Here is a 12,287-nt window from a genome sequence, read left to right on the forward strand (position 1 = left end):
ATGGGACAATCCGGTGAAAACGATGGACATGTATTTAGCCACCCAGGATCAGGGTGATGTCCAGAGTAAAAGAGTCTGTGGCTAGGAGTACGCAGTGGACTTGGCAGATAAGAGGTTTACGTGTGCATTGCAGGTCATTGTTACCTGAACTAGGATAGTCTGTGACCTGGCTTGTGAATTCAGTCATTTGAGAAGTAGTTCAAGTGATCTTATAAAACCAACTTGAAGAATCAGTTCCCCTCACTTTTATGAGGAGAAGACAATAACAAGTGGCTCTCAGAAAACAGCTGGAAAAAAAAAAAGAAAAGATAACAGCTGGAGCCTGGATACACAGTGGCATCGTGCCCCGACAAAGCTGAACAGAGTGTCTGCTACTTTGGCACCCCAGTCCTGCATGAGACCCCCAGGACACCACAACATTTTATGATGGGATCAGGGTCTTCAAGGTCCACACCATCCCTATTCCTCTTGCACCTGAACTCTTCTGGTCCCAAGCTTCTCAGAAGGCTTCCCTTCAAAGTCACCGGGGGAATGGTCCCCTGAGTCCACACAAAGCACTACTGGAATGCCAGGCGCTGCAGCCTCTCAGGCGGGGAGCCTGCTTCTCCCTCTCCCTCCCGTCTCCTCTACCCCCCACTCCTGTGTGCAGATACTCTCCCTCTCAAATAAATAAGATCTTAATAAAAAAAAGAAAAAAGACTGGAGGACTCTATTTCAGGGTGGTCTTGGGAGTTAGCCTTTTGAGTTCTCAAACATATTTAATGGGAATATGGGAGGGGAACAGTCGAGCATTAAGCACAAACTCAGTATCCATTGCTGTTCCCCAAAATTAGTACCATAATAACTTGTAAGTTATTTTAACAACCAAGAAGGATCACAGTTCTCAATCTACATATCTCAGTCCTTCTTTGTTGCAGGGAGGAGATCATTGGGCCACAACAGGTTAGAGTTAGATATAAGCAGATGCCCATATCTTTAGGTCCAGAACACCAACTAGGGACCCAGAGCCTTAGGGGTCCTTGAACCTGAAGAAAGGAATAAGAGAAACTGGGAGGCTCCGTGGTTTCTGCTTATACCAGAAGCTGTGGCTCAGGGTGCAAGTGAGTGTGGCAAGTCGATCCCAGGGCTTTGGAGGGCAGCTGAGAGAGCAGACACACAGATCACTGGGCTGGGCCAGGTTCCACCTGCTCTGGGGTCTGAGTCCGAGGGGGCCGACCCATCTCTGAGGACTGTCCCTAAACTCAGTTCAGTGACAGGGCAACTATTTCCTGTTGAGGGAAAGAAGCTTAAGTTGACTTGCATCTAACTTGGGTTTACAACCTCCAGATGACATTAATTCATTCAAGCATATATTGAGTTCCTGCTATGTGTCAAGCTCTGTTCTAGAAGTTAGGGATATGGCAGTGAACAAACATCAGAGAACCTGCCATTCTAATGGAGGAAGGCAGACAATCTAGGAGGAAGTAAGATAATTTTAGGTAGTGATAACTGCTACCAGAAAACAAAACACATAATAGGGGAGAGATTTGGGGAGGAAGAACTCTGGTTAGGGAGATTCCCTAACTCTGGTTAGGGAAGTGATTTCCAATGGACCACCTGTGAGCAAGAATTTGTTCTCATTGCTAGGACAATAAGGGGATAGAATAGCCCCTTCTAGGAGAGGTATGTCTCTAATTATATATACACAATTGATAATATGATTTAAAGATTACTTATTTGGTTAGTTTGGTTCATTTTAATAATTTCCAAGAGCCTCAGTAATTTTCCATAGACTGACTAAGTTGAATTTCTGGACTGCAAGTGTTGAAAGTCAGACTCCAGAATGGAGTACCCATCCCAAAGTGCTGCCGATGGACTCCTGACCAGAACATTGTCCAGCAACTAGGATGGCCCTATTACCTATTACAACATCATCCTGACCCACAATTTCACAAATGGTGAGTTAAAATTTGAACTGTGAGTACTTCTGTATTCCTAGTCTTAACCCTTTATTAATTTATAATCACAAAGTTGGAGATATTCTCACTTGTGTGCTATATGATCTTGAAGTACAGGAATTGAATAAAACGGTTGGAAAACCTATACATAGGACCCAGATATGCACAATTAATAACTTAATTGTTTTATTTGTATTAATATAACTTAATATTAAATAGTAATGATTCAATACTAATGGCGATCATATAATGAATGACTACTTACTCCATGGTAGGCAGGAGGCTAAGGAAACAATGTGCCTCAGCACATCTAATCCTCAGAACTGCCCTTTGAGTTCAGTAGCATCCCCAGGGTGAAAAGAGTATGCAATGTTAAGAACCCCTAGCTCCAATTACTAGCTGCATGACCTCAAGCAGAGCATTCCTCAGCTCTGAAATGGGAATTAAGATGCTATATACCACATAAATTGTATGTGTGTGAAGATTAAATGAGATAATGGTTATAAACTAATATTGAACGTGCTTAATGGGAGCTTTTAGAGTTACTGTTGTAAGTCTAAAATGTTCTGTACTGAGTAGAAATTTGGTAGTCATTCAGTTCCATTTTCTTTTTGCTCTCCATGTTTTTATATGACCAATCTGGAAGGCTTCTGGCTGAATGTATGCCTGCTTACAATTTATCACAAAAAGAGCCTCGTGTGCACTTCCAGCCATTCCCCCAATCCCTGAAGCCGAAGGGAAGTAAGTATACGTAAGCCAGCTGGAAGGACTGTGTGAGCTAATGAGAATGTTTATAGCAGTGTGTGAAGAGTGAAAACAATAACATTTTGCTGTTTTTTCTTTAAGGTTTGTTTGGAGCATATATATCTGTTTTAAAAAGATTATTTATTTATCTATCTATTTATCTATCAATCAGAGAAAGAATAGTAGGGGGAGCAGCAGGCAGGCCCAACATGGGACTTGATCCCAGGACCCTGGCATAATGACCTGAGCCAAAGGCAAACATTTTAATTGACAGCTTCCCAGATGCCCCTGGAGCATATATATCTTAATAGATTCAAACACACTACAGAGAGAAAAAATTTTTTTGCTACACGTAACTTTATTTTTCCTTTGGGTTAAGAAGCTTTATTACAAATTTGACAGCATGACCAAAACAAATAACACATGGATAATTACCATAAAGCTTTATGGATCTAAAAATATTTGCCATGAAAAATAAGTCACTGTGTATCTCTCGTTTTAAGAATCACAATGAGGAGCACCTGGGTGTCTCGGTTGAGCATCCAACTCTTGATTTTGACTCAGAGCATGATCTCAGGGTCATGAGGTCAAATCCCACATCAGGCTCCACATTCAGTGCAGAGACTGCTTGTCCCTCTCCCTCCTCAACTTGTGTTCTCTCTCTCTAAAAGAAATAAGTAAACTCTTTAAAAAAGAAAAAATCATAATGATACCACAATTTAGATTTATTGCCCACCTTTACAATTAAATATTAAAACCTTTTGGGGGATCCATGGGTGGCGCAGCGGTTTGGCGCCTGCCTTTGGCCCAGGGCGCGATCCTGGAGACCCGGGATCGAATCCCACATCGGGCTCCCGGTGCATGGAGCCTGCTTCTCCCTCTGCCTGTGTCTCTGCCTCTCTCTCTCTCTCTCTCTCTCTCTCTCTCTCTGTGTCTCTCATGAATAAATAAATAAGATCTTAAAAAATATATATCCAGCAATTTTACTTCTGGGTATATACCCCAAAGAATTGAAAGGAGGGTCTTGAAGAATTTGTACAGCTGTATTCATAAGCACATTTATTCACAATAGTTAAGAGGCGGAAGGAACTCAAGTGTCCATCAATGGATGAACGGATAAACACGATGTAATATATAAGTACAGCAGAATTTTATTTCAGTCTTTAAAAGGAAGGTAATTCCTAACACATTGTAAGCATGGATGAACCTTGGGGACATTATGCTAAATGAAATAAGCTAGTCACTGAAGGACAAATACTATATGATTCCACTTGTATGGATCCACTTATACCCCTTGAGTTGGAGCAAGGTTATTTTAAACTGAAGTCATTTATGACACAGCAAATGCAGAAGCCTTTCTGGGTCTCATGTATCTGACTAAAGGCTTATCCTTCTGAGAGAGAAGCTGCCATAAATCCCTCTTTGGGGTAGTTTCACTCTCAGCCTGGACCACTTGCATCTGAGAAGTGGCAAACATGACAATATCATACTTTCCATTTGTTTTCCTAAAAGCTCCTTAGTCTTTTCCAGAGAAGCTCTTTCTTTGCTTTCCATCGCTTTCCCCTGTTCAGTTGGTATATAAACGTCTATCTCCAGCTCTTTAGGGAGCCTCTTCATCTGAATGCTCCTGCGTGAGTGTGTAAATTAATCTTGTCTTTTCTCCTGTAAATCTGTCAGTTAATTTTTTTTTAATTTTTTTATTTATTTATGATAGGCACACAGTGAGAGAGAGAGACGCAGAGACACAGGCAGAGGGAGAAGCAGGCTCCATGCACCGGGAGCCTGATGTGGGATTCGATCCCAGGTCTCCAGGATCGCGCCCTGGGCCAAAGGCAGGCGCCAAACTGCTGCGCCACCCAGGGATCCCAAATCTGTCAGTTAATTAATAGTCTCTAGATCACTGCATCTGAATTGGTAGGAAGTGTTTCCTCCTAGCACACTTACAAAGATATGTAGAGCGGTCCAATTTATAAAGACAGAAAGTTGAAGGGTGGTTTCCCAGGAGCTTAGGTGATAGAGGAATGGAGGGTTATTATTTACTGGGTACAATTTCAATTTAGTAGGATGAAAGAGTTCTGGGGATGGATGGTGGTGATGGGTGCACAATAATGTGCTTAATGCCACTGACCCGCATATTTTAAAAAATGGTTAAGATGGCAATTTTATGTATATTTTACATAAATATACATGATATAAATATATTTTTACAATAAAAATAGATTATTTAAAAATGATAAAATCATGACTCATGCAGATACAAAAACGAACAAGTGTTAAAGATTTATTTAACCGGCTAGTGAGGAGAAGTCAATTGAATAGGACAGAATGTACATGTCCAGAGACAAGAATTATTTTGCATTGCTATCACTTGTCTTCTGAAGTAGCTTAAAAACCATGAAAGACTAGGAAATAGTGAAGACTAGACTGAACAAGTAAGATATGAGCAATGCATAGTTTTTCACGGAAGTATCCTCTTTCCACCTATCACAGGATAGGGTCTGTCATTCAGCCAGCTCATTCACCCCAGACCACACTAGATTCAAGTCAAAGTCCAACACAGATCAAAATTGACAGAGCTATTTCACTAAAAAAAAAAATCCCAAACACAAATTCACAAAACGGTCTCTAAAAGAAAATTACAGACGAATCTCATTGATAAATACTGGTGCAATGGCATTGATAGTCATAATAGCATGTGACTAAGTGAGAAATACTAGAAATGCAAGGATAGTCCAATATGAGGAAATCTTTTAATAAAACCCACCATATTGGGGATCTCTGGGTGGCTCAGCAGTTTAGCGCCTGCCTTCGGCCCAGGGCTTGATCCTGGAGACCCAGGATCGAACCCGTATCGGGCTCCCTGCATGAAGCCTGCTTCTCCCTCCGCCTGTCTCTCTCTCTCTCTCTCTCTCTCTCTCTGACATGAATAAATAAAGTCTTTAAAAAAGACAAAACCAAACCTCACCATATTGACACAAAAGAGAGGAAGAGATCCCACATGATCATCTCCATAAAGGAGAAAAAGATGTAAAGGAAGCATATACTCAATAACCTGAAATTTGGATAAAGGCATTTAACAAAATTTATTTCTGGGTTATTTATAGTTTGAAATTCAAAATAACTGTCAATAAGAGACTTCTGACGGAATATCAGTATTTAAAATGATAATCTATTTTTAATAAAATGAGATAATTTAGACAGGCTATTGATTTTTTTTTAAACATAAAAATTTTCCTGTAGGGACACCCGGATGGCTCAGGAGTGGAGTGTCTTCTGCCTTCGGGTCACGGCATGATCCCGGGGTCAGAGATGGAGTCCCACATTGGGTTCCTTACAGGAAGCCTGCTTCTCCCTCTGCCTATGTCTCTGCCTCTCTGTGTATGTGTCTCTCAAGAATAAATAAAGTAAAAAATATTATTATTATTATTATTATTTTTTACCATGTAAGTGACTTTAGCACTCCTAAGACTCAGATGCTTGGTGGAGATGGGCACTTGGGACAAGGGCAAGAGCTGGCTGGTTGCTGGCTTGCTGCAAGACCAACTGGCCATCATCACCAGAGGGGACACAGGTATCAGAAAGGCCATCATGACCAAGATCTTGCAGCTGGGGTGTAATGTGGTCATTGCGTCACGTAACTTTGATTGACTAAAATCTACTGCAGATGAACTGAGCCCACCAGGCTCAGGTCACTCCCATAAAATGCAACATCTGCAAAGAAAAGGCGGTGAACAATTTGGTCAAATCCACCTTAGATATTTATGGTAAGATCAATTTTTTGTAAACAATGGAGGAGGTCAGTTCAGGTCTCCTGCAAAACACATCAGTGCAAAGGGATGGCATGCTGTGATCGAAACCAAATTGATGAGCACCTTCTACATGTGGAGAGCAGTTTACAACTCCTGGATGAAAGAGCATGGAGGATCCATTCTGAATAATATTATCCTTGTTTAAAATGGATTTCCAGGACTTGTGTATAGTGCAGCTGCCAGAGCAGGTGTTTACAATCTCACCAAATCCTTGGCTGTAGAATAGGCCAGAACGGAGTAAGGAGCAACTGTGTTGCCCCTGGCGTCATTTATTCCCTGACTGCTATTGACAACTATGGCTCTTTGGCAAAAGACGTATTTGGACGGTTAAGAAAATTCCAGCGAAGCAAATTGGAGTTCCTGAGAGATCTCCCTATTGGTCTGCTTCCTGCTGTCTCCTGTAGCTTCTCTTATCACTGGAAAATTGGTGGATGGGGATGGGGCCAGTCTTTGTATATGGGAGTATTTGATATACAACTGGCCTTAGCGAGCGGGGGATATTTCTGTTGTCAAAAGGATGAGGGAGTCTTTCAGGAATAAAGCCAAGCTATGGAAACTACATATGTTTTTTATCCCCAAATGTCTTAGTATCTCCAGAATGCCCTTTGGTACTTTAGAGTTATAATAATTTGTACGGAAAAATCACTTTCTGCCTTTTGAATGTTATCAGTTATGCCCAAGCAGAAACTATTCCTGAAATAAATGCATTCTTAAGCCCCAACCAATGTTGTTTAGCCTGTGTTTAAAGACTTTTTTATGAATGAAATTAACATACTTTATTTATTATTTTTTAAAGACTTTATTTATTTATTCATGAGAGACACACAGAGAGAGAGGCAGAGACACAGGCAGAGGGAGAAGCAGGCTCCATGCCGGGAGCCCAATGTGGGACTCGAACCAAGGATTCCAGGATCACGCCCTGGGCCGAAGGCAGGCACTCAACGGCTGAGCCACCCAGGTGTCCCTCTAGAAAATTATTTTTTCACGCTATACGTCCACCTACCAAAAAGTCCTATTCATTGTGCATCATGGATACATCAGGGATTGGCATCTCAGTAATCAGTATGGGCCTTACCCTCACTGGGTGTTTTATTGGTAGTGGATTTTTTTCTTTCCTATGTGATGCATCTTACAAATTCTTTTTTTTTTTAAAGATTTTATTTATTTATTCATAGACACAGAGAGAGAGGCAGAGACACAGGCAGAGGGAGAGGGAGAAGCAGGCTCCATGCAGGGTGCCCGACGCGGGACTCGATCCCGGGCTTCCAGGATCACACCCCAGGCTGCAGGCGGCGCCAAACCGCTGCGCCACCGGGGCTGCCCGCATCTTACAAATTCATCTCTCTCAAAGCTATCCGATGTTTGTGAAGAGAGGAGCATTTTATTTTAAAGATTTTATTTATTCATGAGAGACACGGGGTGGGGGGGGAGAGAGAGAGGTAGAGACACAGGCAGAGGGAGAAGCAGGCTCCATGCAGGGAGCCCGACGTGGGACTCGATCCGGGGAATCCGGGATCATGCCCTGGGCCCAAGGCAGGCGCTCAACCCCTGAGCCACCCAGGTGTCCCTGAGACAGGGAAGCATTGCGGAGGGTTTGTTGCTGCTGGATTTGTGGGAAAGCTCTGAGAGTGGAGGTTGGAGGACGAAGAGTTAGCTGCCAGATTCTCCTGCTGCCTAAACCTTAACTGTGACAGGCAGTTTCCCTCACTTTGCTGAGCCACCTTTCACTGGAATCTTCTCCAAAGAAGCTCGTCTTTTTGTCTTAGCTATCTGTAGTCAACAATCTGGATACTGAAGACTAGATCCTTCTTTTTTTTAAGATTTTATTTATTTATTCATGATAGAGAGAGAGAGAGAGAGAGAGGCAGAGACACAGGCAGAGGGAGAAGCATGCTCTATGCAGGGAGCCCGATGCGGGACCCGATCCTGGGACTCCAGGATGGCGCCCTGGGCTGAAGGTAGGTGCCAAACCCCTGAGCCATGCAGGGATCCCCTGAAGACTAGATCCTTCAATAATACAGTGAGCTCTTGGGAGAGCTTCCTTTATTTATGTTCATCAGTTGGTTTTTGTTCTTGGGTCAATATTACTTTATGCAAATATCTGGTAAAGTTAGTATCTTTTAGCATTCTCTTATTTTGTTGTTTCTTCTAGATTAAAGTTATAATTATTTAGACAGATTACCAAAAATATTCTGATTATAACAATAAGTTAAGAATTTATATCTTTTCAATATTTGCTTTCTGCCCATTGACAAGTCTTTAGTTTTGTTAATTTTATTCCATTACATCAGTAATTTGCTATTCTTAATTTTATTTCACATATTTATTATTAATGTCATCCCTAGTGATAGCCTGGTTAGGGTGTGGTTTCTTTCATGTGTCTAAGTTACTTTGCCATTGTACATTTACTATTCAGTTCTTGCTGGATATACTCAACATTCCCATCCAGTCACATCAATAAAAATATTCTTATTATATTAGCCTTTAAAAAATTTTTTTCTTTTAGCTTTCTATTGGTAAAAAAGGTAGAATCATGACTCTCATATAGAGTTATAAAGTGAATATGTGAGGCAGATGTTCTAGCCAATTCAAAAGAAGAATCCAAACAGTGCAGTTATATGACATAAAGGGATGGTGAGATAAATTATGAATAAAGATAAAACTGCTTTTCCACAGGTGGAAATTAGCGGAAAGTCACTACCAGGCTAGATAGAATTATATATCTATCAGTTACCTACAACATACAAGGAGTTACAAAATCGCACAAAGATAATGAACAGGAATCTGAGCTGATAATCTAGAATCTGATAATCTAAAAGGGTATACATTATAAAGGATGCATAGTTTTCCACTGAAATACATGGGTTTTTTTTCTATCTCTTTTTCTTTTAATTGCTATTGAGAGCACCAGCATTACATGTCATATTGCATTGGCCACAGCTTTCCCAATGTTGATAGTGTGTATGCTTGTCCTAATTCAAACATTAACAAAATACTGATAGTGCTGCTCGTTCTGTCTTTGTTTCTCTTGGTTCTCATGATATGATCCGTGTCCATAGGTATAGTCACTTTGCCATTTCTAATTCTGATTAGTTCTTTTTCTCTTCTTTACAGTCTGCCTATTTTTCTCCTAATGCTGTTTTTCTGCTAATTATTTTATCTTCAAGTGCTCGTAATTATGCCCTTTCTTCTGCTGCCTTTGTGGTTGATTTTATTCTTATTAAATGAATTGTAGAGTTTATATGTTCAGTGTTCTTTAGTAATTGAAGAAACTGACTATGAATTTGCCTCTAACTAAAAACTTTACTTTACAGCAATGTCCACAATAGCCAAACTGTGGCAGGAGCCTCGGTGTCCATCGACAGACGAATGGATAAAGAAGACGTGGTCTATGTATACAATGGAATATTACTCAGCCATTAGAAACAATGAATACTCACCATTTGCTTCAACATGAATAGAACTGGAGGGTATTACACTGAGTGAAGTAAGTCATTTGGAGAAGGACAAACGTTATATGGTTTCATTCATTCGGGAAATATAAAAAATAGTGAAAGGGATTATAGGGGAAAGGAGAGAAAATGAGTGGGAAATATCATAGAGGGTGACAGCACATGAGAGACACCTAACTCTGGGAAACAAACAAGGGGTAGTGGAAGGGGCGGGGGGACGGGGGGACTGGGTGATGGGCACAGAGGGGGGCGCTTGACGGGATGAGCACTGCGTGTTATACTATATGTTGGCAAATTGAACTCCAATTACAAAATATACAAAACAAATAACTTTGCTTTAGTCTCAAGAACTTTGATGTGTCCCTCGTGCCAAAAGGGAAAGAACACTTCTTCCCCTGCTTTTCTTTCCAGCATTTCCTTTTGAAAATTTGTGATCCTAATCTTCTTTGTTCTTTTCACACATATGTAATCTTTTAAAAAGCTGAACAAGCCTTTTGCCAGTTTTGCATTCTAGGTGTGTCTTTCTGGAGCCACCTCTGTGAAAGGTGAACACAGAGGAGTGTGGGGTTCTGTCTCCCTAACTCTGTGGAAGTTTTGTCCAAGCACTTGGCTCCAAGTTTTAATTTTTCCTTTGGACTAAGACAGTTGTATGTATGTAATGGATTGTTTCTGCCTAGCTATCTAAAAGGGTGAGATTTCTTTATCATTCCAATTTCTTTACCTGAATGCCTGTGATAGGCATCATGGTCTGGTTTAATGCTTAATAACAAAACTTTCATTCTTGTCTACATTTTGTGAAGGGGTTGTACTGGGTTGACAGGAGATTTTTTTTAAAGAGTTATTTATTTATGATAGACAGAGAGAGAGAGAGAGGCAGAGACACAGGAGGAGGGAGAAGCAGGCTCCATGCTGGGAGCCTGACATGGGACTCGATCCCGGGACTCCAGGATCCCGCCCTGGGCCAAAGGCAGGTGCTAAACCGCTGAGCCACCCAGGGATCCCCTGACAGGAGATTTTATTTAATTATTTCTCCCCCCCAAAAAAAAATTTTATTTCTCCCAACAGTGTACTTTTTTAATTACTTTATTTATTTATTTATTTATTTATTTATTTATTTATTTATTTATTTATGAGAGCCCAAGAGGGTGGTGGGGAGGGGCAGAAGAAGAGGGAAAGAGGGTCTCAAGCAAACTATATGCAGAGCGCAGAGCCTGGAGCCCTCTGCAGGGCTCAATCCCACAACCCCTGGGAGAAACCAAGAGTGGACGCTCAACTGATTGCACCACCATGCAGCCCCCCAGCAGTGTCCTTTTGCTGTCTTAACAATCTGTGCATTATGGTTGTTATTATCTAGAACTTATAAGAAAGTTAAAAGTCAATTTAAGTGATTGTCACGTTATATATACTCTGGTCCAAAATTTTGAAATCTTTTAAAGACATCTTGAGAAACATTTGTTGCTTTTATTTATTTATTTATTTATTTATTTTGTTGTTGTTGTTGTTGTTGTTGCTTTTATTAAGGACCATCTAGTACACTTGTGATTGGGACCTTATAATCATGACGATTACATTTTTCCAATGGTTGTTACTGATACATACTAGCACCACTGATGTCTATATGTCAATCTTATGTGACACAACCTGGCTGAACTCTATTATTCTGTAGGTTTGTCTAGGATTGTCTTGGATTTCCTGTGTAAAGAGTCATATGATCTACATTTATTAGCACTTTTGTTTCTTCTTTTCCTGTTCTCATACAACCTTTTTCCTTGTAAAAGTGTGACAGGATGTCCAGTACAGTGTTGAATAGAAGCGGCGATATGACATCTGAGTTAGTCCAGGCCCCACAGGAACCAGATGCTAAGATAGGAAAATGTGCAAGGATTTTACTAGGGGAGTTGTCTATGAAGGAAAATGAGGAAGGAGCCAAGGAAGGCTTGGAGAGCTACAGATGGACATAGGCGATGAGGCAATTAGGGAGGCAAGGTGAGGTGGAAGTGTGCCAGATCCACCAGGCACTCTCAAGCAGGTTCAGCAAAGTCCTTGGCAAGTCCTCAAACCAAAGTGTCTCCCAGGAGCTAGTCTGTTGCACGCAGTCCTTGGTGCAGAGCAACACATGTGAGGTGTGGCCCTTGCTCCAGGCTGCCAGGGATTCTTGTGGGCAACAGGGTGGGCCCTGGATCAGTGACACTCCCTGAATTGGACGTGCAGGGTGCATCAGGTGTGCAGGATGTGAATGGTGGCTCTTATTTGACTTTAAAGGCAGTGTATATAGAACACCACTACTAAATATCAGGTTCAGGAATTTTCTTCCTATCCCTTACTTGATTTTCCTGTCGCCATTG

General features: G+C 41.1%; 2 long non-coding RNA genes and 1 pseudogene across 2 annotated transcripts in view; 2 read left to right on the top strand and 1 right to left on the bottom strand.

The window, feature by feature from the left end:
- The first annotated feature begins 794 nt into the window (after positions 1-794).
- Positions 795-10,134, top strand: LOC144299392 (uncharacterized). The gene is made up of 3 exons (XR_013366131.1): positions 795-1,937; positions 2,584-2,678; positions 9,805-10,134. It is a non-coding gene; the product is annotated as an uncharacterized LOC144299392 (long non-coding RNA).
- LOC144299387 (uncharacterized) overlaps positions 3,055-12,287 on the bottom strand; it is an 87,772-nt gene continuing 78,539 nt past the window's right edge. Inside the window, exon 3 of the long non-coding RNA XR_013366123.1 lies at positions 3,055-3,345. This is a non-coding gene — a long non-coding RNA (uncharacterized LOC144299387). The remainder of the gene's footprint in view (positions 3,346-12,287) is intronic.
- Positions 5,622-7,904, top strand: LOC144299362 (peroxisomal trans-2-enoyl-CoA reductase pseudogene; annotated as a pseudogene).

This window comes from Canis aureus, chromosome 27 (assembly GCF_053574225.1).
Source record: "Canis aureus isolate CA01 chromosome 27, VMU_Caureus_v.1.0, whole genome shotgun sequence".
In the NCBI taxonomy this organism is placed as follows: Eukaryota; Metazoa; Chordata; class Mammalia; order Carnivora; family Canidae; genus Canis; species Canis aureus.